The 24,559-nt window shown below is 49.7% G+C and overlaps 1 protein-coding gene across 3 annotated transcripts in view; it reads right to left on the reverse strand.

Moving 5' to 3' along the window:
* RAI1 (retinoic acid induced 1) overlaps window positions 1-24,559 on the reverse strand; it is a 162,663-nt gene that overhangs the window by 67,008 nt on the left and 71,096 nt on the right. The gene's annotated exons all lie outside the window — the stretch shown is intronic.

Genomic DNA, 24,559 nt, shown 5'->3' on the forward strand with positions numbered 1-24,559 from the left:
ATCTGCTTAGTTTTGCAAATTATTTCGTGCTGGCTGAGAAAAGCCAATATGTCTGCTGCTACTGTTATGCTGCAATAATTGTTCTGAGCTGTCTGTCCTCCTGTCGGAAAGGCAGAGCGACTGCTGAGAAACTCGGCTTGCTTTAAAGGCATCTGTGTTATTTCGCAGCATATTAAGTTTCCATAGAAGCCGAAGGAATCCTCAAACCTTTCTGCTTTTGGTTTTTAAAAGGGGAGGGGGGCACAAGATTCTGTTACCGTACAATCCTCTCCGCTTCAACCTCCCCGCCCCCGCACACACATGCAGAGTCGTCCCCTGGGGGAGCAGAAGCATTGCCCATATTCTATGCAATGATCCTGCAGAATAAGGCTATGATCTTTCATCAGTCATTGCCTGAGCAGTCATGCGCGCGCCCGCACACACACCCCTCTCGCCCACCGGAGTGTGCACACTGCAAGTACAAATTTTGCAGCACTTTTATCCAAAGGGAATCAAGCCACTTGGTGTCATTTCCCTGGTCCTGATGAGAAACATATTTAGAGCTACGTCTATGCACCGGCTGCGGGGAAAGCAAATGAACACAGACCCTCAAATTCAACTCAAAGGGTACCTGGGATTGGTTGATTGCTGCGGGCTGCTCATCACACTGTCCAGTATTTTCTGTTTGAGCTACCGTATCTCCAATCACGCACAGCGTGCGCTGTGCAAATCGGGGAGATGCAAAGGCTGCATATAAATCACAGCGAACTCATATGAATACGATTATCTGCTCCAAAGTTACAGCACCTCCTCTTGTCGCTGATCCTCATTAGACACATCATTCCTTCCTCCCCCCACAGCCCGCTCTCTCCCCGCCTCCCCTCCGCCACCCCTAAGTCACAAGCCACTTGCTCGCTCCTCAAGAAGCCTCGCAAAGAAGGTTGATCTCCAGCGTTTTAAGCCGAGTTCAATTGTGGGCTCTGTACTTACATAGCTGACGTGGCCATCTAGGACTGCCGCTGGGGGAGGCAATTAGACCCGGCTGAGGCTCCCCCCGCACTTCCCCAAGGTGGGAAGCAGCACCTCGCTGCGTAGGATTCTTAATACCATCCTTGCTCACCTAGCCAGGTCCACGGCGGTCGGGAGTGCAGTGCAGTCTGCGTCTGAGCGCGCACAAGGAGACAAGCTCCGTGGCTCTCAAATGCCTGGGCTATCCGTTTCCTCTAATAACCAATAAAAGGCACTCGCCTCAGAATAGAAACAGGAGCAAAAAACAGCAGCCAGAACACCACAACTTCCCTCTCGGAAAAAAAAAACCCAACCCCAACAGCTATTTGCTCATTCCATCACCTCCCATTTATTCACGGGTGGCTGTGCAAAGATCCTGGCTTTCGATGCTGTTCTGTTTCGGTTCTGACACCACTCTAATCACACTGCTAGCTGAGTGCCTGCTGTCTCCGAGGGTGCGTGTCTATGTATATTCCAAGGGGAAAGCTCATTTTTAAGAGCTGATCCAGGCTCTTTCCTGCCAGACTGTTAATTATTATAGCAAGAAGGAGTGAGAAAAAGAGAGAGGAAGACAAGGAGCCTGATTCTAATCTTACTCACTACTGATTTACTAGCAGAGTAACACAATTGTTGGTAGGGGAGTGACTCCTGATTTACTCTGGTATGAGTGAGATCAGGATCAGACCTATGCTTGGAGAGTAGGAAGAGAGAGAGTCGTTTCCCAATTTTAGAGAAGGAAAATTATTTCAATCTAGGAGACTCCCCAGTATTTGGGGAAACCTGGCACCCCGACACCATTTATGTGTTAACTGTCCACATCCCTCTATCTGTGAATACCCATCCGGTTTGGGAGAATGTATATCTGAGATGTGCAAACACAAAAGGCAGGAAATAAAAGGCATCTCTTACTGAAGAGGAGAGGTAACCATGACTACCTAGGACCTCATTTAAAACTGTGCCGGCCGCAGGCTAAGAGGCAACACTTCCTATTGTCATCCACATTTGCGGAAAGCTTTGAAAATGCTAAACCCCTGGAAACCATCTGGGAAGTAACGATGAAAATGAGAAAGGGAAAAAAATAGAAAAGATATTTATTTCTGTTTGTAGGGTTGGGTTCTTATTTCTCTACCCAGGAAAGCAAGCAAGCTTGAGGATCAAAGGAAGAACTTTGGAGGAAAACAAGAGCTAATCATTATGGTCTCTTCCCTCCTTCAGAGGGAGCAGAGTAATACCCATTTGCAGAAAAACAAGCTTATGTTAAAGAAGGGCTTGAAGGTTTAAGGTACTGGGAATAAATTCTCTAATGATTTAGCCCTGTTTCTCTGGTTGCCACAAATGCCTTCATTGTTTGTATTTGCCAAATGGTTTGGATGAACAATTTTCAGCCTATGGGGTGGTTTGCAAGCTGTTTGCTAGTCGTTATTTGTGGCATGGGATTGGTCGCCTCAATCACGTTGCACAGTTTCTGCTCCTCGATAGGACAACTGATACTTTTAGAATAGGAGAATGACAAATGGCCAACAGTGAGTAATGACTACCCTTCTTCGCTCCTGTGAATGGGGCATTCATACGAGATGAAACTCATTCCTGTGCAGAAGGGCCTGCAGAGAGATCAGGCACGACAGAAATCCTGTGGTAGCCTTCAAAATAGGCCGGGCCTCTGTTATTGGGATAAATTTCACCCAGGAAAAACAGCCATTTCCCAAACTAATCCTGCCTCCGGTCCCCGATTCGGTGTGGCTCCAAACCAGCAAAACAATTATCAGTCATGCCAGCTCTTGTGATTTTACCATGAGTCTTGTGATACCTGATGTTTCTTGGATAGCTTCAGCTCCAGGAGCAGAGAGGACAAGGGAGAATCTTGGCTTTCATTTAAAACAGTCAAACAAACAAACAAACAAACAAAAGCCCAAATTCAAAGGCAAGCTTCTAGCCTTCACGGATGCAGAGTTAATACTGGAAAAGCTCACCCTGTAGGCTCAAAAACCGGAAGGATCCCAAAGCCATTTTTCCAAAAGCTTCTAATTTTGAAGGCAAATTCATGATGTTGGAAGCTTGGTTTGTGATTTCTGAATGCTTGAGGCTGGCAGTACTCACAGGCGGGTGCTCAGCACATGCAGAGGCACAGAACTCAATGGGACTACTCGGAGTTTAAGCATGAGCTTAAACGCTTTGCTGGATCCGGGTCAGCTCAGCACCTTGCAGGATTGAGCTGATAGCGGGGGAATCAGAGAGGTGGCTACGAACAGGAATACGATCATTCATTCCCAATCTGAATTAAAGTTCAGGATCTGGCAGCGTTGGGCCCACTCTGTAACAGGCGAACACCAGAAACTTTAAACACAGTGCCTTGCTCTATGCAGGGGAAAGTCCATGGTATTCTTCTTTCCTCCCTCACCCCTGCTCCTCCATATGGCATTCACATTCTTAGTGACGTCCTTTATCCAGCGCCCACTCAAGTGAATAGATGGACTCTTATTAGTTTCAATGGGCCTCAACAAAATCGTACTGGTTTAAATGCCTTCTGCCGTTGTTGATCCCTGACAGGATAATATCATCTAGTCTCCTTTAGAAGGGAAGGTGATTCGGTGCTGCTACAAGGCTGTGTCTAGACTGCAACCCTTTTCCATAAAAGGGATGAAAATTAGACATATCGCAATTGCAAAGGAAGCGGGGATTTAAATCCCCCCCGCTTCATTAGCATAAAAAATGGCTGCTGCTTTTTTCCGGCTCGGAGCTTTGCCGGAAAAAAGCGCCAGTCTAGACGCAGATCTTTCGGAAAATAAAGCCTTTTCCGAAAGATCCCTTATCCCTCTGGGCAAGGCACTCTGGGATAAGGGATCTTTCGGAAAAGGCTTTATTTTCTGAAAGATCCGTGTCTAGACTGGCGCTTTTTTCCGGCAAAGCTCCGAGCCGGAAAAAAGCGGCAGCCAGTTTTATGCTAATGAAGCGGGGGGGATTTAAATCCCCACTTCATTTGCAATTGCGATATGTCTAATTTGCAGCCCTTTTACGGAAAGGGGATGCAGTCTAGACACAACCCAAGAGTTTATCTGCAACTGTGTGCTGCTACCCTTCTTCAAATGTAATCTCGCTCTTCTTTTAAAGCTTCATGGAACTGCAGGCCCCTTGAAAGGGAGTACAAGCAGATGGCAATCAGGTTTCTCCCACACAGCTCTGTCAATGGATCTCAGCACCCACCCCAACAAACGCACACACACTTCTAGACTTTGGGAGGCCCTGGAGCAGAGTCGCTATTGGGCCAAACTTCGGGATGGTGTCGTGAGCTGGAGGAATGTCCACTAGAAACAACGGGCCTCAGGAGCGTCTCGAGGCTGGCTGCGGCAGCTGGCGCCCCAGGTGGAAGGAGCGATTGGCGTCCCCGCCTGCACAGCCGTCAATGACCATGACGTCATCACGGGGCGCTCCGTGACATCATCATCGGGCACCCGGGCCAGCGGTGCCCTAGGCAACTGCCTAGTTTGCCTAGGCTCACGGGCCACCTCTGACAGGACACCTTCTCATTGACTTAATGGCACCTTACTGGGAATAGCATTCAGGCCTCAGTGAGAAATAACCAAGTTTCCACATACACGTGATAGAGGTTAAGAAGATACACGTAGAGCGGCCATATCGAGACCAGGATCCTCTAAAAAATGTTTGCTCGTAACTTAGGCTTTGTTTATACTTGCAACTGATTAACAAAACTTTTGTCATTCATGGGAGCGGAAACGTTCCCCTCCCTCCCTCCCTTTCCTTGGAATGACAAAAGTTTTGCCACAGCAAGTGCAAGCGTGGACGTTGCTTTGTTGGCAGGAGCATGCTCCCGTCGACAAAGCGAAGGCCACTCATGGGGGCTAGAAGTATTTTGTTGGCAAAAGTGCTAACAATCAGCATTCACATGTGCTGACATTGAGTGACAGGGCCATGTCAAGACAGCCTGGTCCCTAAAAGCTGTGTAGTGCAGACACAGCCTAACATATTCTAAATGCTTCAGGGGATAGCCGAGCTAGTCTGTACGGGATAAACTTGAAAAACAACAAATGGTCTGGTAGCACTTTATAGACTAACAAAACACGGAAATGGTATCATGAGCTTTCGTGGGCACAGCCCACTTCTTCAGATGACCGGAGTTAGTGAAGACAGGACAAGTTGCGTTTGAACATGTGTTAGCTGCTACTGGTTACCCCTGACACCTAATATGTATTTACGCTAAGGATGTGAACGGGTAATCGGTTCTTTGGATATCCGGTGAGCATTACCCTTAACAGGTGATACTTACCGGGTAATGGTTAACCGTTACCTGGGAGCAGCCCTCCCGCTGCGGCTTCTGATCTCCCTGCCCCCTATACGAGGCTGCCGATTCCCAACACATGCGGGTCGGAAGCTAGCAGCCCCACGGACTGGTGCAGCGGCACAAGGGCTACTCCAGCTTGGGTATGGCAGGCGGGGGGAGGAGAGGGTGCTGCTTTAGCCCACTGGGTTGGAGTGGCCCCACCAGCACCCCGCCCCTGTTTAATCAATCAACCGGTTAAACTTACATCCCTAATTTACACATGACCTGCCCTGTCTACACACGGGCTTGCTAATATGTTTTCAAAAACAACCTCATCTAGACACGCCTTGTGACTTGCCACTCACTGACCCTCAGTTTGCAAACTGTTTGCTAGTCATTATTCGTGGCCTGGGATTGGTCATCTCAATCATGTTGCACGGTCTCTGCTCCTCGATAGGACAACTGATACTTTTAGGAGAATAACATATGGCGAACAGTGAGTAATTACTCCTCTTTGCCTCTGTGTACAGGGCATTCATACAAGATGAAACTCATTCCAGTGCAGACCTCTTAAGTTCAGTGCAGGCTGTTATAAACTGGCTGATTCACCTACTTTCCCACCTTGCTGCGACAGAAAAAGGTCTCAGCTGTCACGTAACTGGGATGCCATTTGGCCAATGTCCTTAGGCATAAACACAGTGCGAAGTGCCATGCGATCAGGACTCCTGTTCCCCAGGAAGTGGGTTTTTAGCCAAGCACATGAACACAGCGAAGGCTGCTAGTTTTCGTTGCCTAGGTGGGCATCTTAATGCCCAGCTTGGTGGTCAAAAAGGTTCATCCCCAGAGGGGGAAAAGTCAGTATTTCCTGCTCCACCAAGCCTGGGTCCAGCCACTTCCCTCAGAGGCATCTTCTGATCCAGTCACTAATGCAGATGTTATTTTTAAAGTCCTTCCCATCTTTGTTCTCTTCATCCTTCCAAAAATCATCTGATGGGTGGGTCGTTCATCACCTTCCTGAAGGCCCAAAAAGGGCTTCAGGATGCAGGCTGTTCCAGGGAGAGAGGACAAACCCAGCCTCTCCCACCGCAGCAGCTTGGGGCCAGGTGAGAAGCGTCTCTCCATGGCTGCTACAGCGCCAATGGGCACAGCTGAGGGAGGGGTGCATGTTCCCCAAATGGGGCAGGGCCAGCTTTGTCTGTCTCCTATGTTCCCGAGCCAGAGTGAGGAATGCAGCAAACTGTGCACTTTCCCCTCACTCCCTGGTGAAGGGGAACAGCCAGCAATGTTCCTGTATGAATTGGGAGGCGGGGGAAGACTTCAGCCCCTCTCAGGGGTGGCATATGTAGGGTGTGGGGGGCTAGGGCAGTCCCAGACAGGAGAGAGGAGCACACCCTCAGCCAGCTTCTTTGACCTGCCTGGTGATTCTCTTTTTGGTATGGTTTTATGAGGAGCAACCCCATTCCTGGCACATCCCATTGTCCTGGCACAACCAAACCTGGACCTTTCTTTAAGTTATTATAAAAGGAAGCTGCATGCCGAATGTGATGGTCCTAGTTCTTACCGTTTAGGAGGAGCTCTTGAACAGACAGACAAATAGATAGTAGATGTGTGGTATAGATTTGTCTGTACATACGTGGAAACGTAATATACCCACATTACACATGCAAAGAGGACATCAACGTTTGCCTGTGTCAAGAGATACCACCAGACAGGAATAAAAAGGATAGTCCCTTTAAAATCTGTAATGAGCCAACGTGGTCTAGTGGTTACTACATAAACCTGAACTAAGACATGGCTAGAGAAGTCTAATCCTCATGTGGCCACTTACTGGCTGTTTGGCAACAAAGACGATCATTGATCATCTTGTTCCAAAAACAGCCTGTGTGTAAAACTGGGCAGGAAAGTGACCCCAACAGTCAGAGCAGGGAACGGGTGATCGGGACGTCTGGGTTCTCTTTGAGACTCCGCTGTCACCTCGGTGTGGGGAAAGACACTTTGACCGCCCCATGCCTCAGTTTCCCCAGTCCACAGAATACTTTCTGATCAGGGGATGAGAGACTAAACCCACGGATATCAGAAAAATGCTTTAAGATGTGGGGTAAAAAGGGGTAGAGAGAATGGCACAGATTTTTGAGGCAAGGGTTGTGTTTGTGTTCTGTGTCTGTACAGCGCCTAGCGCAGTTACACACTGGTCCATTGCTGCTAGATACTCCCGCAATATGAATAAATATATAACTATCCACTAGTTTAAAGAGGAGGACTGTGACTGAGAACCAGCTGCTGCTTTTTAAGCGAGCCATTTTGGTAACAACATTAACAGAGACACTACGCGTCTTGTACTCCAGGCTGCTGGGTAAAAGGAGGGCGGGGGTATGGCAGCAGCAGAGACTCCGAGATTCCAAGCTCAGAAAGGACCAGTGTGATCTTCTAGCCTGACCTCCTGAGCAGCACAGCCCAGAGAGCTTCCTCAAAATACTCCCTAGAGCAGAGTTTTTACAAAACACATCCAGCATGGATTTAAAAGTAGTCTGTGCTGGAGAATATACTATGACTCTCGGTACATTGTTCCAATAGTTAATTACTCCACGTTAATAATAAACGCCTTATTTCCAGTCTGAATTTGTCCAGTTTCAACTCCCAGGCACGGGCTCATGCAACACCTTTGTCTAGAGTCCATTACCAAATATTCGTTCCGATGTAGATACTCCCAGACAGTAACCAAGCCACCCTTTAATATTCTCTTTACTGTCTACGGTATCCGTTCCGCCTAGGAAAGAAGAGACACGTACTTTTGAGGGGACTGCAAAAGAGAAGCCCCACAAGAGAGCATACTTGCTAGCGAGCAGAGGATAAAGATACCGTGCCACTTTCAAGGGTACCAACATGAAGAGCAACGAAAATGATTTACGGTCTAGAAAGCATGAGCTAGGAGAGAAGACTGAAAGAATTGGGTTTGTTTAGTTTGGAAAAGAGAAGACTGAGAGGGGACATGATAACAGCTTTCAAGTTCCTAAAAGGGTGTTAACAAGGAGGAGGGAAAAAAACTATTCTCCTTAACCTCTGAGGACAGGACAAGAAGCAATGGGCTTAAATTGCAGCAAGGGAGGTGTAGGTTGGACTTTAGGAAAAATTTCCTGTCAGGGTGGTTAAGCACTGGAATAAATTGCCCAAGGAGATTGTGGAATCACTGGAGACATTTAAGAGCAGGTTAGATAGGCATCTATCAGATGATCTAGACAGTGCTTGCGCCTGCCGTGAGGGCAGAGGATTGGACTTGATGACCTCTTGAGGTCCCTTCCCGTTCTACGATTCCATGAAGGGCCAAAGTCAACTCTCTAGGTGCTGATGTAAATCTGGAGAAATGTCATTGACTCCTGGGGATTTGCTTGAAGTTACTCTGGTTTAAATGAGAGCAGAATTTAGCTCAAAGCATTTACTGAAGGAAGTTTGACTTTTCCTGCTGACTACACCTAGCAACCTTATTCTCCCCAAGGTCTAGAACTGTCTTTTGAGGGAATGCAAGGTTTCAGACTGATTAGCCAACTTGTTTTTTATCCCCCAGGTCAGCACTCTTTGGTCAGCCACCCCATCCCACCCACTTCCCCCAGAGTTTCCTGGAGAGATTTCATCTAGGACCACACAAACGGGTTTCTTCCTATCTAGGCAGGCACCCAAGACAGGAATTATGGTCTGTACAAAAGACAATGACAGTGAATCTTGTTACTGGCTTTTCAGCAAATGTAATTCCTTTTTATTAGAAAATTAAAGGGTATGAAAAGCTTTCCAAAGCTGAAGAGCTGAAATGTGCTTTCATAAAATATGCGGTGTCTGATCAAACGGATTTGCTTGTCTGCCTTCCTCGTCCCCCCCCTTCCAGATTATTATTCTAACAAAAAAAGGTGACACTTTTTGCCAAAATATTGACTCCTTGTTTGGCCAGCTAACACATCAACACTCTGTTAAAAAGGAAACCTACTGAGACTACACAACAAGGTAGATAGCAGGACTGAGCGGAAATTCTTTTGTCTAACAATTTTAGGTTAAATGTTGCCCCCCCCACTCCCCAAAGCCACCTAAATCTCTGCTCTGGGATAACTACCCAGGTTGGATTTTTTTTCTAAGCTAAATAAAATTCCAAAGGACGATTTCCTCTCTCCATCTCGATAATCCAAGGTTCCGGGTGAAGGCTGACAACAGCTTCTCCAAACCCAAGCAACAAGGCAGGCAGGCAATTACAGAGAGAAAGATAGGTAAAGAGAGGCAATTACAGCGAGAAAGATATAGATTACCCCCTAGCCATCTCACAAAAAGGAACTATTAAAAACCTCCTAGGCAGGCGTCTCCCACAGAGAACTCCTTGATCCCCTCCCCTTCCTTGGCAGAAATCACGAACAAGGGTCTCTCTCTTGTTAATGGGGCGATCCAGAGCTCTCTGGAGAATCTTTATATACAAAAGGTGATGAGCGCCTGGAAGCGGGAGTCATTAGAAACTGGGTAACTAAGGTAACCCAAGGAATCTAATTTTCTTTTCTTTAATGTTTCTCTCTCCCTGTCTCTCCTTTCTCCAATGGTCAGATTCATCCTTCCAGGTTTGGAATTTTACAAGATTTCTTCTTCCTCTGCCTCTTGGTTTGGGTGTCTGCAAAACTCCCATTAACAACACTGCCCTGCTTTTGTAGAGACTGGTCAGGCGAAGGGGCAGGGCCGGCTTTAGGCCAATTCGCCCGATTCCCCTGAATCGGGCCCCACTCCCTAAATCCGGAAGTGTACTGCCGTGCCGGGCACGCTGCGGGAGGGGGCGTCGGCCCCTGGGTTTGGTGGGAAGGCGGGACTCTGCCCTGTAGCTGGGGATTTAAAGGGGCTGTGACTTTTGTGTGTGTGTGTGTGTGTGTGTGTGTGTGTGTGTGTGTGTGTGTGGTTTTTTTTTGCGCTCAACCAAAATGTGTGTGTGTTTGTTTTTTTGGGGCGGGGGAGGGGAGGGTGGTTCAACAAAAAATCCTGGCTGCCAGAGCCCTGTCGAAACGGTTTGCACTTCCTAAAGCCGGCCCTGCGAAGGGGAGCCACGTACAACCGCTCTACGTGTGTCCGAAAAGTGGCTACTATAAACAGGTCCTCGCTGTACGTCAGTCTCACACCTTTCAAGGGCAATGCATTTCTCACCATTCTTGCGTAAACAGCACCACCACAGGATTCGTCCCCCCTCCCTGTCACAGGAATAGGCTCGTTTTGCCTTAACTTTGCTCTCTAGTTTTTGCAAGAGCAACTCAGGGACTGTAACGTAACCAATGCAGGGCAAATGTGACCGTGGCAAAGGCAGAGTTTGGTACTAAACACAATCATCATGGACAAAAACGCCATGCAAGATCATATCATCCGCGGTGATGACAAATATACTCCGGCGCTGCCTTCCTCCATACCTGCCACCGCGGGGTAACACATGAAGGCTCCCAAAATCCCTCGCTTCACAGATGGGGAAAGCGAGGCAAGGTTTGGCGATGTGATTTCCCCACGCTCGTGACTGCGGGGCAGAATCAGAGACTGCGACTCAGGCTTCCCAAGTCTGAAGCGCTCGTTCTAATCATTACACCACTTAGACCGTGGTGGGGAACCTTTTCTGGGTCGGGGGCCACTGACCCACAGAAAACTCAATCGGGGGTCGCACACTAAGCGAGAAGAAAAAACAACCCCCCCCCCCAAACTCTCACTGATGTGGCCCCCGACTGAGAGGGGAAGAAGACACCCCCCTCATTTCCCTCGCCCACCAGTGTCCAGGCTACTACAGTTTGTGTGCTCCAGCCCTGTGGGGCGGAGGGAACTAGAATGCCAGCGTGGGCTTTCCAATGCTCGGGGGCAGGGAGAAGCCCTGAACCTTACGGGCTGGACCCAGGCAAGCAGGGGGTCGCATCTGTCCCCCAGGCCTTAGATTCCCCACCCCTGACTTACACCGTTACACCAATTCAAGAGAAGCGGCTCATTTGGGAGAGCGGATCCGTGAGAAGGCGGCTGTGTGACCTGCAGGAAGAGGGCGCGGTCTCTGCCCACATGGCCGGGCTGTCGTAATGAGCGATGGGCCTGGCTCTCAGGAACTGGAGGGTGAGCCTGCTCTCCCTTTGTCTGGGCTGAAGGTGAGTGGGTCGGTCTGTGTGGTAAGCCGGCCGGCTGGCTGCCTGCCATCCGCGCCGGAGAAACAGCACTAGCGGCTGTGGCATGCATCCCAAAGACAGTCTCTAGGTCACGCAGAGCCAACGACAATTTCACTTCTGATGGAGGAGCTCCCTGACCCTCCTTCTCCTCGTCGCTGCGCTAAGCAAGCCTCTGGCCCCAGGGTTCGGCAGCCTCCCACCGCGATGGGCACCCACCAGTGAAGCAGCATACAGAGGAGGGGAGAAAGGGCCAGCCTGGCATGGAATCCAGCAGGAGGATCCAAATAAGAGAGGAAAACTAACCAAACCTAAGGAGCTGATTTGATCCTGCAGCAGGGAGAGCAGGGGAGGAAGGAAGTGGGGGCGGGGAGGAGGAAAGGGGGCGACAGCTTTCACTGGGGAGATGGAAGGTCATTTCCCAGCTACAAAGGTTTTATCCCCAAGCCCTGCACGACCCTCCCTTTAGTGTGCAATACCCATGTCATTGTGCAAGAGGCACCGCCCCCAGGGTGGGGTGAGACAACCCTTTGCCCTGTACCTTGTGCTGTCTGGCTGATTCTCCCCCACCCCGACATGGCTGGAGAATTAATGCACACTCACTCCTGGGCTCCCTCAACTTTTTATTTTGTGTGTGGTTGCACTGCTGTGGCTTGCTAAGCAAATGTGCCACAAATGAGATATTGGATTTTCATTTACACCCAGGATTCATTTCCCCTGCTTCCCTGGAGCTGACCTGCCTGGCCCTTCCTCCCCCCCCTTTTCCTTTCTCCAGCAAGGGTGTGCATGTGACTCCTTCTCGCTCACTATTACTACAGGAAGAGCTGTACCGTTACAGCAAGCCTCAGCGTTCAGCCCTGCTACAAATCAGGGTCAGCCAGCAGCGCTGTTAGACAGAGTCTCACCGTACGTGCTTCTGATCTTAATGTCTTCCTGAGCAAGCTTAATGGGGACAGGGAGGAGGCCGGCGCAGCAACGGAGAGACTCATTCCAGCTGCTAATCCAGGGGTTGCTGCCCTCCACTCAGTCTCCATCACAACCACTCCAGCTCGGGGCCACATGCTCCTTTTCCACATTTATCTGCATCTTCCCAGAGCCACCATCTCATATTGCCATTGCGAATGTACCATGGCAGACAGGCGCCAAGACACGGTCCCTGGAAGGCTGGGTGCACAAGCAGCGGGTGCATGCGGTAACCTTTCACCCTAGGCAAATCCCGAGTAATACGCCAGGCTACGTCCTAGTCCCCCTTGACACTCCTCAGGAAACCTTCTCCTGCATCCTGCAGAGGTTTTAAGGCTGGTGGCGCTGGGGAGGGAGAGAGGGGAAGCGTCTGAAGGGCTCTGGGATATTCTCTCAGTTTCAGTGCCTACGGGGTTGGTCTGACTTTACCTTCACATCTGCAAATGTGGTTAAAAGTTTGTTGATCCTATTTTTAGAGCCTTTCACCACATGCAGTTTCTCCACCGTGAGACAGGAAATGCTGATGAGGTCGTTCAAAATGTAGCTTATTTCTTCTCTCCAAACGGGCTCCAAACTGGTTTGATCAGTTCTTTATTGCAACATCCTCTTGGCCTCCCTCCCATCGCTAGCACCCCTCACTCCGCCCCCGCCCCCCTTGTTAATTCAAAAATGCTGGTGAAGTGTAGTGCTGGCGGCGGTGACGGGACTCTCCCAGCCTGTCCTGGCAAGGTGTGAGCCCAGTGAGGTCCTGTGGAAAGTTTCACACTGCCAGATTCTGTCACGCTGCTCTGCAGCAGCCTCCCTCCCCGAGCAAACAGGTTGGATTTGGCCTCCGTGAATAATGGAGCCAATGTTAGGGAGACGCTTCGTGGGCAGACAAAAAACTGTGCTAGGAACTTGAGCGTAAGACCACACGAAGAGCTCAGCTGAGACCACCCAACTCCGTTCAGAGGATGTACTCGGGTCAGGCCTCTAAAGGCAGAGGAGAGATCCTGCTTCCCGAATGCCGTCTAAGGTCTTGTCCTCCTGGCTATATTCCTGCTTAATAGGGCTTTAGCATGGTTTCCCTGACCACTGCAGACAGGCCCCCCCCCCCTTTTTTATTGGAGACCCCGTCTAGCCAAACCACACTATAACAATCTGTCATAGGTCTATCACTGTTCTCAGGCCAAAACTCCCCGTCCACGTTGGTTAAGGAAACCATCACGGAACAGTGTTTAAACAAGCAGGAGTCTGCTCTGAATGTTCGGATGGAGGCAGCATAATCGACTGGGTCTTTGCTTTTTCCATGTTACCACAGGGAAAGTGACTGGATTCCCATCCTAGCCAACCATGAAGAAAGGCTTGATCTCCAATGTGAGAACCCCGTCTATCGGTAAGAGCAGAGGACTTAGGAGTCACAAGAACAGCTGTCTATCAATGACTCGGGCACTGGTTCACAGTGCAAATCATGTCACTGCCCAGTGCCTCAGTTTACCTATTTGTAACATGAGGAGACTACTAATTTACTTCTTTGAGATGCTCTGTTTCAAGGTGCCAGCTGGGCCTGATCCTGCAGGGTACACAGGCCTAGATCCTCAAAGGTATTAAGGCGCTTGGCTTCTACAGAAATCAATGGAAGTTGTGCTCCTAATTCCCCTTTTTGTAGGTCTGGCCCTCGGCACTTCTTGAAAGGGAGCTGAGTGATCTTGGCTTGCGTGGAAGGACTGGGCTCTAGAAGTGCAAAGATGAAGTTCTGTAGCCCTCTATCGGCCCAAGCACACGCTGGCCTGGCCAGGCAATTGCCTTGATTAAGGCTTGCATGATCCAGCCCTGCTTTCATAGTATGACTGTCGTTAATAATAAATGATTCCCAGGAGCAATGGAGCGCCCGCCTGCCATCCATACTCCCTTCTGCTGCCTTTCACAGCCCAGTCTCCCCCAGGCCTGGCTCGGCACCATCTCGACAGACAGCAAACAAGGCTCATGCTATATGGTACCGTACCTGCTGTTTGAATGTCAACACCTCATTTGTATGTCTTGATTGGCCCTTATCAGCCATGCTGTGCTACACCTGATTGCTGGCTGTCATCAAGGGGTGTCCTGGCAGTCTTCAAATGATAATTTGATTTAATTGGCCCTCTATTCAAGGCAAAAAAAAAACCAAAAAAAACTCTCCCAAAACCCAACCCTCTGTTTTGAAACATTAGAAGACAGCACAGTATTAATAATAATCCTAATAATTCTAATAAAAGGCTGGTGTGTTGGGACGCGCCAATGGGGGAAGGAAATCCTTTCCCACCACCTCATTAGGGAATGGCTGGCTAACCCAGCAACGGCTGTACCCGCCCATGAGTTAGGAGATCCTTTGCCCACCTGTGGATTCAATGAATTCCCTCTCCCTCTTGGGCCATTACGCAGCCCTCCGCGGATGTCACGCTTGCCCGTGCCTCTTCCCTCGCCCGTTCTCGCAAATCACTGAGGCTGAGATTTCAATTAAGAGAGAGAAATAATTACCCACCGCTCCATATTTCCTCTAACACGGTAGCCAAAGCCAGCACACCCAGTCATCTCCTCCTGTTGCATCCTGGCATGTCAGAACGGGCTGCTACATGTGACAAGTACAGGGATATTTCCGGCCAACAGGCGGCTTGCCAGCGGTGACCACTTACAAAAATAAAGGAAAAGGGGGGTAGGGTGGGAGCTGTATGGCGGTGGGAGGCACTTTGAAAAAAGAAGGACATTTGCTCTCTTTGAAAGGGCAGGAACAGCCCAAGCTGGAGTCTGCTTCTTCCCCCTATTCCCACCACTTAAACTCGCCCCCTTCCCCATTCCTGCTGCCTAAGCCATAAGTTATCCCTTTGGTCCCCTTGCCACAATCTCCCCGACTGCAGACTCCTGCTGTTCTCGCTGCCGTGGATTCTTTGTTCTGTGTCAGAAGCTCTCGTCTCATCTGAATGGCTCTGCACACTGAGATTTCTATAGCCCTGTGGCAGAAATGCTCCAAGACACAACGGCCAGGAGGCCGGGTGCACGGGCAATGGGTTAGCGCTGGGGTCTTTTCCATCTGAACACCCTGAGTTAGAACGTCTGGGCTAGGTGACAAGCGATAACGAGTTGGCTGTTCTTATCCTAGTCCCTATTTAGTCCCATCAGGAAATCGTCACACCATTTCCTATGCCTGGCCGCTTCCGCGCATGAAAATGGGATTGTAAGGGGCTGCTGAAGGTCACGACTGAGATGCCCTGGCAGAACCTGGCTTTCAGGATTGGAGAAACAGGGATGCTGCAGATCAAGACTGAGGCAAAGGGGCAGTGCTTGGGGGGGGGGGGGGGGATATAGGGTAAGATTAACAAGGACTATGAGAGGTCAGGACTGAGGAGAACTGGCCACGGAGATAGGAAGAGGAGACGCAGGCGATGTGATTATCTGATAGAACTTTGCATTCACTGGCCAATGTGCACACATTCCAAACGTGTGTTCCCCGGGAGGTGTTACGTTTTGCAGAATACTTCCCAGGAGCAAGAAACGAGGGACAGCAAGAACAGGACGAGGTGGGCCTGGGGATCTTTTCTAAGGGGCACAAACCTTATCAGTCAGGAGACTGCTAATATGCCAGAACTGTTCAACATTTCCCTACAGTTCAGCCCTTGTGACATCCCAACGTACCTCTGCTATTTAACAAACAGACTGTGCACAGCCTCCGTCTCCCACACAACAAGCACAGTGGTAGGAAGACACAATCATCTACCGAAGTGAAATGGTCCTCCAGGAACTGAAGTGCTGAACATGAGATCCCAGTACAATCCTTGGATGCATAAACAGGGGTGCTCCGGTAGAAGCGGATTATTTTCTCTCTCTATTCAGCACTGAGGTAATCACTGCCGGAGCATCGTGTCCAGTTCTGATGTCCACAACTCAAGAAGGAGGTTGGAAAATTAGAGCTGGTTCAGAGAAGAGCCGGAAGAACAATGAGAGGATTCGAAAACCTGCCTTAAAGCAGTAGACCAAAGGAGCTCAATCAAGAGAAAGTTAAGAGGAGACGTGAACACCGTCTTTGGTTATACAACCACAAAAACAGGGTTACTAACCTTTTTGTAATGGTTGTTCTTTGGGACTTACTGCACCAGTCCATTCCAGTATAGGTGTGTGCATTCCCCAAGCCCTATTGCTGGATTTTCTCCCCTAGTAGTATCCTTTGGGTTGGCTCCAGTACCCTCTGATGCCACAAGCTCATAGCACCAGTAGAAAGGCCCTGTCAACTCCAAGCCCCATCAGTATATCTTCTTGCCGACTGCCTCCAAAAAGGGGGGATGGAGGGAGGGTTCTGGAATGGACATGACAAGGACAATGTATCTCAAAGAACAACCGTAACAGAAAGATTAGTAACTGTTTTTCTTCTTCGAGTGCTTGCACGTGTCCATTCCCATGCAGGTAAATCACAAGCAGTGTTACGGGAGGTGTGTTCGGAGTTCAAGGACAGGCTGACTGCAAGGCTGTGTGGCCGAAGTTGGCATCATCTCTTGGCCGCTGTGTAACAGCATAGCAAGCAGTGAATGTATGAAGGGACAGCCAGTTGGCTGCTCTGCAGATGTCCTGAATCGGGACTTGTGCTGGGAAAGCGGTGGAGGAAGATTTGAGACCTTTTGGAGTGAGCAGTTAGATTAGCGGGGGGTGAGATGCCTGCGAGTTTGTAACATGCTCGGATACAAGAAGTCAGTGACGATGAGATATTCTGTGCGGAGAGGGGGAGACCTTTCATTGTTTCCACTATCGCTGGCTGGTGCTTTGACAGTAGAAAGCCAGAGCCCACCTAATAACCAACCAATGGAGGTTCTGCTCCTCTGATCTTAGGGTAGAACTAGGGATGTTAAATATTAAATTGACTAATCAAATAGTCAATGCATTTTGCATCAACTATTCGATTAGTTGATAGGGCACCTCTCTGCCTATGAAGTGAAGCAACAGGCCTAGGGTTGTTGCTATACTTCAAAGGTGAAAGCGCTGAATGGAACCTGGGGTCTGATCCCAGGCTCCACGCAGCGTTGCCGCTCTGAAACGCCGCAAGGAGCCCGACGCTGGGCTCACTGTGGAGTTTCAAAGCGGCAGTGCCACATGGAGCCCAGGGTCTGGCCACAGGCCCCAAGTGGCGCTGCTGCTTTGAAGTACCCCCGCCTTCCCCCACTCCTTGCTGCCTCTTTCTGATAGAGGCAGCAAGGGGTGGGGGTGGGAGGAATTACTGGTCGACTAGTTCTTCACATCCCTGGGTCGAACATCAAAAGGAAGGTTGCTTAGCTGCAATAGAATTGAGACACCACCTTTGGGCAGAACAAAGGGTCAGGTCATAACTGAACTTTGACCTCCAAAAACACCACATATAGGGGCTGGCCAAAGTCATGTCTACCAGGAAGGCCACTTTCCAAAAAAAGATAATAGGAGACAAGGTGTTAGTGACTCAATTGAGAGGCCCATATGCTTTGCCAGGACATGGTTCAGGTCCCAGTGGGGAAAGGGATATTTAACTTGTGAGTACACCCTCTCCAGTCCTTTGAGGGAAAAAAACACCAGTAGCAGGACTACCTAACAATGAGGGATTCCTGCAACTACCATGGGTGCTAAGAAGGAATAGAAGGGGAGTGAGATTGGAAGGGCCTTTTATACTGGCTCTATGAGCATGCAACACCAAAGGGCGTTGGAGCCAACCCATCGGATACCACTAGGGAGAAACGTTCTGGCAGCTGGGCGTGGGATGCACGCACACCTATCCTGGAACGGGCATGAGCAAGCACTCGAAGAAGAACAAAGAGTAGCTGTGAATGGAAGATGTCCGATTAGAGGGAGGTTTCCAATAGAGATCCACAGGGATCTGTTCTGATGTTCTTTCAGATAATCACCTCTTGATCAATCACCTGGATGTAGGAAGAGAGAGCAGACTGATCACATTTACAGATGACATAGCACGGTGAGGGGGTTGCCAACACTTTGGAGCAAGCCCACTGATGGGGGGAGAGAAGGAGGACATAGCAGGCAGCTGCCCAAGAGCCCGGCAGTTCAAAAGGGCCTTTTAAATTGCTGCTGGAGCGCAGGGCTCTGGGTGGCACTCAGGGCTGGTGGGAGGGGGACAGTACGGGTAGCACAGAGGGCTGGCTACCCTTAGCCCCGCCCCTCCCACCCAAAGCTCCACCCCCTCCGAGGGAGTGGAGCTACCCTCCCCCCCATCTTGCACAGCAAGTCTGTCAGCACCCCCTGTTGGAGGTTACAACTAAAATTCAGAGGGATGTTAATAAATTGGAGAACTGGACGATAAACAATATACCAAAATTTAACAAACGGAAGATGCTGTACTTGGGGAAGAAAGGCCAAATGCACAAATACAAACTGGGGGAAAACTGGCTTGGCAGCACCCCTGCTGAGAAGGCGTTGGGAGTTATGGATCACAACCTCAACGTGAGTCAGTCATGTGATGCTACTGCAAAAAAAGCAAATGCAATTTTGAGTTGCACGAACAAAGGCAATAGCATGCAAGTCACAGGACGCCATGGTACGGTCTGTTCGGCACTGGTTAGGCCTCCGCTGGAGTACTCTGGCCAATTTTGGTCACCAACGTCCAGAAAGGAGGCTGAGAAACTGGAAAGGATCCAGAGAAGGAAGACAAAGACGATCAAAGGGCTGGAATACAGCCACATGAGCAAAGGCTGAAGGACCTGGGTATGCTGAGTTTGGAAAAGAGGAGAATTAACGCGGGAGCCATGACAGCAGTCTTCAAATACTTGAAAGGCTGCCATCGCAAAAATGGAGATAAGTTATTCTCTTGCCACAGAGGGCAGGACAAGAGGTGATGGGTTCAAACTACAGCAGAGCAGGTTTAGATGAAATTCCAGGAAAAACTTCCTAATGCTAAGACTGGTCAAACAATGGAACAGATGTGTAGGGAGGTTGTGGAAACTCCTTCACTGGAGGTTTCCAGAAGGAGGCTGGCGCCATCTGTCTTGGATGCTTTAGACCCAACAAATCCTGCATCCTTGCAGAAAGTTAGAATTGGTCCCTTTGTGGTCCCTTGAAAGGATGTTAAATATCGGTTAACTGAATAGTCGATTAACCGCATGAATTCTTATCGGATAGTCGACTATTCTATAGTCCCCAGGGGTGGGGCTGGAAGCCAGCATGTTCTGGCCCCACTTCCAAGGTGTCTCCTGCCACTCGACGCTGCTGCCTCTGCATCAGAGGCAGCAGCGTGGGATGTCAGGCGGGAGCTGGTCCGCAAGGGGAGCCAGTTTAAAAACCAGCTCCCTTCATGGCTGCCTGTCGCCTTGAGCTCAGAGGCAGCACCATAGGGTGGCAGTAGCCCCTGTCGAGGGGAGGGACTGAGGTCCTGGACCTGGCACAAGTTGGAACTGAACCGGCTGCCTTCCCACATGGCTCCTAATACACTTTAAATGCAGAGCCACAGCGGGTGTTAGTCCAGAACCCAGTGCAAGCCAGGACTGAGCTGGGCTGCTGGCCAGCCTGCTAAAAAATGTACTGGCAGGTTGGGGGAGAATGCATGTAGTCTTTAGCATTAACCTATAAACTTTTGCTTATTGGTTAATTGACTACACTATTACATCCCTAGTGCCTTCTACTCCTATGAGTCCAAGTATCTACTGGGGAACAAATATTTGCTCATAGGCTCTTCTAGTTGCAGAGGCAGGGCTAACCCACCTGATCCAATAGCTGGATGATGAAGCTAGACCATGGGTGGGCAAACGGGCCTCCGTGGGCCAGATTCGGCCCGCCAAGCAAGTAGATCTGGCCCACGGAGGCCCTGCAGCTCCCCCGCCCCAGGCTCCTGACAGGGCTGGAGGAGGCTTTGTGTGCTCTCCCACCACCAGGACAATCAAGGCCTGGGGGTGGAAGAGTATGCAAAGTTTTCTCTGCTCTGGCCTCGCTCCTGGCAGGGCGGGAGAAGACTTCGCACGCTCCCCCGCCCTCAGGCCCTGATTGGCCTGGGGGCGGGGGAACATGTGAATCCTCCTTCAGCTCTGTCAGAAGCGTGTGGGACTTTTAAGCACCATGCAAGGTGGGGACAGAGCAGAGGATATTTCGCACGTTCCCCACCCTAGGCCCTGATTGATCTGGGGGCGTGGGAAATCTCCCAGCCTGGGGCATGGGCACCTAGGAGAAAAGGGAAGTGGGGGGGGGGCAAAGGTGCTCCCCACCCCAGGACCAATCATGGCCTGGGGGAGGGGAACCCGGAAGTATCCTGGCTCCGCCCCTTCTGCTGGAGGCCACACCCCTTCCAGTGCGGCCCGGAGCCACTTCAGAAATTTTTGACATGGCCCCTGGCAAAAAATTATTGCCCCCCCTGAGCTAGACCAATTCAGATTGGAAATAAGGTGTACAGGGATCACAGTGAGAGTAATTAACAACTTACCAAGGGCTGTGGGGGCTTCTCCATCACTGGGCAACTCTTACATCAAGGCTGGATTTGCTCTAAGAATTATTTTGGAGAAGTTTGATGGCTTGTTAGGCAGCAGGTCGGTCCCTTCTGGATTTGGAATCTATGAATCTATGACAAAAGACAGAACAATCTTCCCCGGGAAACCAATTGCCATAGCAGAGGAATACTGCAAACAGCTGTACGTTGCCCCATCACACCAGGCTTTTTTCCCCCTGCTCCTCTGTTGAAAGTATTACATGTCCCTACAGAGCCGTCCTGCCATAAAAAGTTCTGGCTGGCCGCCCCGGGCCCCGTGTGTTGAGGGACCCTGTTGCAGCCGCTCCAGTCTTCCTATGGATGGGACAGTCCACTGTATTGAACCTGGCTGGGAGAGGGCGGCGGAACAGAGAGGGCTGCTGCTCTGCTCTGCTTCCCAAGCTCCCGCTGCCGCGGTGAGTGCAGAAGGGGCCTCAGCCCCTCTGTTGCCCCACACCAGCCCCCTGGTAATCTCCAGGGTCGTGCAGCTCTGAGGAAGGGGCTTCAGGGAAGAGGTAAAAGGGGGAAGAGGGGAACAGGGGTGGGTGTTGGGAGAAAGGGTGGAATGGGGGTAGGGAGAGGGCAGAGCAAGGGTGGGAAGAGGTGGGGAAGGAGCTGGGGGGTTGCCCCAGGCTCAGGACCTCCTAGGGCCACCCCCGTGTCCCTACACTGAAAGATCTACCACTGCAAAAGAAAAAGTTGCATACCGCCCCTCCCCCAAAGTTCAGTCACCTAAGCCGTGCCAGGTGCATACGGAAGAGGACTAGAAAGCAGCCCCATATGATTATCTTTGTTGTTAATCACACACAGAGTCACACGCGACCGTTCTTCCAGCAGCACTGGCCCGGATTCTCATCTCACTGAAGTCAACTCTCTCTGGCTTCAAAGGCACAGGACCCAGCACGGAAAAAAAAAAAACAATTCACGTGAACTGGCTCGGCCCACGTACTGTGACGCTGGCTGCTCTAGCCACATGACAGACAGATATAGATACGTTAGTGCGTGGCAACGTCACTGAGACCTGCCGGTGACATCCTGGACTACAGCAGCTGTTACCTGAGTGAATAATCATCACACTTCGCATTTCCGCAGTCAAGGCTCTCAACATCATTTGCAAATATTCATGCTGCCGCACAATAATTCCAGTGTCACCAATACCAAGCCTTCAAATATCATGAGCCCAAGCCCAAAGCCAAAGCTCAGGACTGGCTCAAGAAACCCATGAGATTTTATTAAAATATAATAAATGTTGGGGGGGGAGGGGAGATTTTTTTTCCGGTTTTTGAGCTCTCAGGGGTTTCCACCTTCTTTCCTGCAGCCTTGAGGGCTAGAATTCTTTTTTTAATTGACAGCTGAGGGAGTCTAATGTAATCACCTGATTCCAGGAGCTGGGGATTTAATAAACCATTAAATCATGAGACCGCAATAAAATCGTGAGAGTTTGCAGCACCATCGGTCTACGATTCAGACTGTTCCCATTTTACAGACAGGAAAACTGAAGTACAGAACAGTTAAGTCATTTGCCCCAACCCCCCCACCCCCTCCCAAAAAAAAGTCTGCAGGAAAGTCAGAGATAGTACCTAGGGCTCCTGGTTGCTCTAAACCGTATCATTACTTCTTTCCCTGGGAAAAGAGTGCAAGGAGTGACTACAAACCTCTCAAGAATTCCTGCCATGTTAGAACGCAGCATGTGAGTTCATGGCTTGCACTCCCCGGAGTTCTTCTGCAAACTATTCCGTGCACATGATGTGTACAGCATATGTAATCAAAATCATAATACAGCAGTGTTCAAAACCCCATCTAAATGCAAATCTAATTAAGCTTTCTCCTGTCTGTTTGGCCAGACAAACTGCAGAAACTAGTTTAACCAAAACATGAGTTCAAATACGGTTCCTTAACACCAGTTTAACGTGTGGGAGGCCTATATGCCAGCCGCAGCATACAGCCACTCATGTCCCTGCAGACAGACACGTTCCTTGCCTTACCACTGCAGTGAAGCGCAGCACTGTCTTTCGCGCTCCCCTTCAAATGATAATTTATAACCCCTGACCTGCTTACCCCTTCTAAATCAACCTGATCAATAGAGAAATCAGACAATCCTTTTAAGAAACTAGCCCATCTGATCCTTCCAGCTAATGATCTCTGCTCTTCTTACAGCTGTTTGCAGATATGTGGCATAGACTGCTGAGGAGGGGAAAAAGGAAAAGGCTCTGAAAGCCATGGGCCAGATAATCCTCTCATTTACATCCTGAGTAAACTGGAAGTGAGGCCACTGACATCAATGGAATCATTTCTGATTTCCACAGGTGTAACTGAGAGGTGCAACTAGCCTGTTCCTTTATGAAAATGAGCACATAAGCTCCTCTCCCTGATCTATTAGGTGCTGTTCTGAACACGCCAGCAAACCTTATCTTAAATGCCAACTGCTGAGCTAAAGATTGCCTGAAACCCGCTTGCTCCTAAAATGCGCCTCCTAATCAATCGCTCAGTCCCTCCTGCAAACAGTTGTGAACTTTCCTTTCCAAGACCCACAAATGCCTCTTATCTTGGACTCATTCATCCCTGCTCCTCCTGCAAATTGAAATCTCTCCGGATGGCTTTGCATCATGTCCCCTTGCAAAGAAAACCCAGCGAAACAAAAACAAACCAACATCAACAGCATCCCATCACCAGCTGGCCTTCAGCTGCTTGCTCTCGGTGTCTAGAGCTGCACCTTAAAGACCTCCCACAGGGCCAGGCGCTAGGACTTTCTGCTCTGCATTTTATCAAGGGAGATCTTATAGTACAGCATCTCTTTCAGGGTAAGACCATTGGTATGCGATGTCCCCTCAGCCCAAATTACAGTGCCTGCAAACCACATTCCCTCTTGGGACCCTTTTATCTTTCTTTGTCTCTTTACCAAAAGGTTACAGGGACATCTACATTCTGCCCACATATTAACTAAAGCAGTTTGTTGGGAAAAAATGTACAGTGCAAACCATCCACTTCAGAACGTTAAAAAAAAATCAAATTCATATAATAGAACCTCTGTATGACTTGACTGTCCCAGCTGATGTTTATATTTAAGGACTAGGATTAACCAGCTAATATGGAAGCATCACAAAACCCTTTCCATCTTCACAGTAAATCAGCTCCTGAAACAACTGCACTCCATACGGTTCCTACTTCTTAGCTTTTTTTTTTTTTTTTTTTTTTTGACATTTATTGCACCACCAGAAAACCAGCCAGAGGAGTGTTTTTCTCTCCTTCTTTCTATCCAATACATACTCCATCCCATACTCTGCCTGGGGCGGTTGGGTAGAGACTTCACTTATAATGTAGGCAATATAAGCAAAGACAGGCTTTAGCAGGCTGGCCAGGAGCCTGGCTCAGTCCTGGCTTGCACCAGGTCCAGGAGCACCTACCCTCACCGCAGGTCTGCATTTCAAGTGATATAGGAGCCAGGTGGGCAGGCAGTCCAGCTCACTCCTGGCTTGTGCCAGTTCTGGGAGCTCAGACCCCCCTGGACAGGGGCTGCTGGCAGCAGCACAGAGCAACACACAGGGGAGCTGGTTTTTAAACTGGCTCCCCCCGCGGACCAGCTCCCGCCTGGCACCCCATGCTGCGGCTTCTGATACACCCCCGGGGACTATAGAATAGTCGAGTAACCAGTAAGAATTCATGAGGTTAATCGACTATTCAATTAACCAACATTTCACATCCCGACACTGAAGTCAGTGGGGGGTTTGAGAACAGGATCAGATCCTTGTTCCTGTCCCC

This window comes from Pelodiscus sinensis, chromosome 15, assembly GCF_052426305.1.
Source record: "Pelodiscus sinensis isolate ZL-2025 chromosome 15, ASM5242630v1, whole genome shotgun sequence".
Classification (NCBI taxonomy): Eukaryota; Metazoa; Chordata; order Testudines; family Trionychidae; genus Pelodiscus; species Pelodiscus sinensis.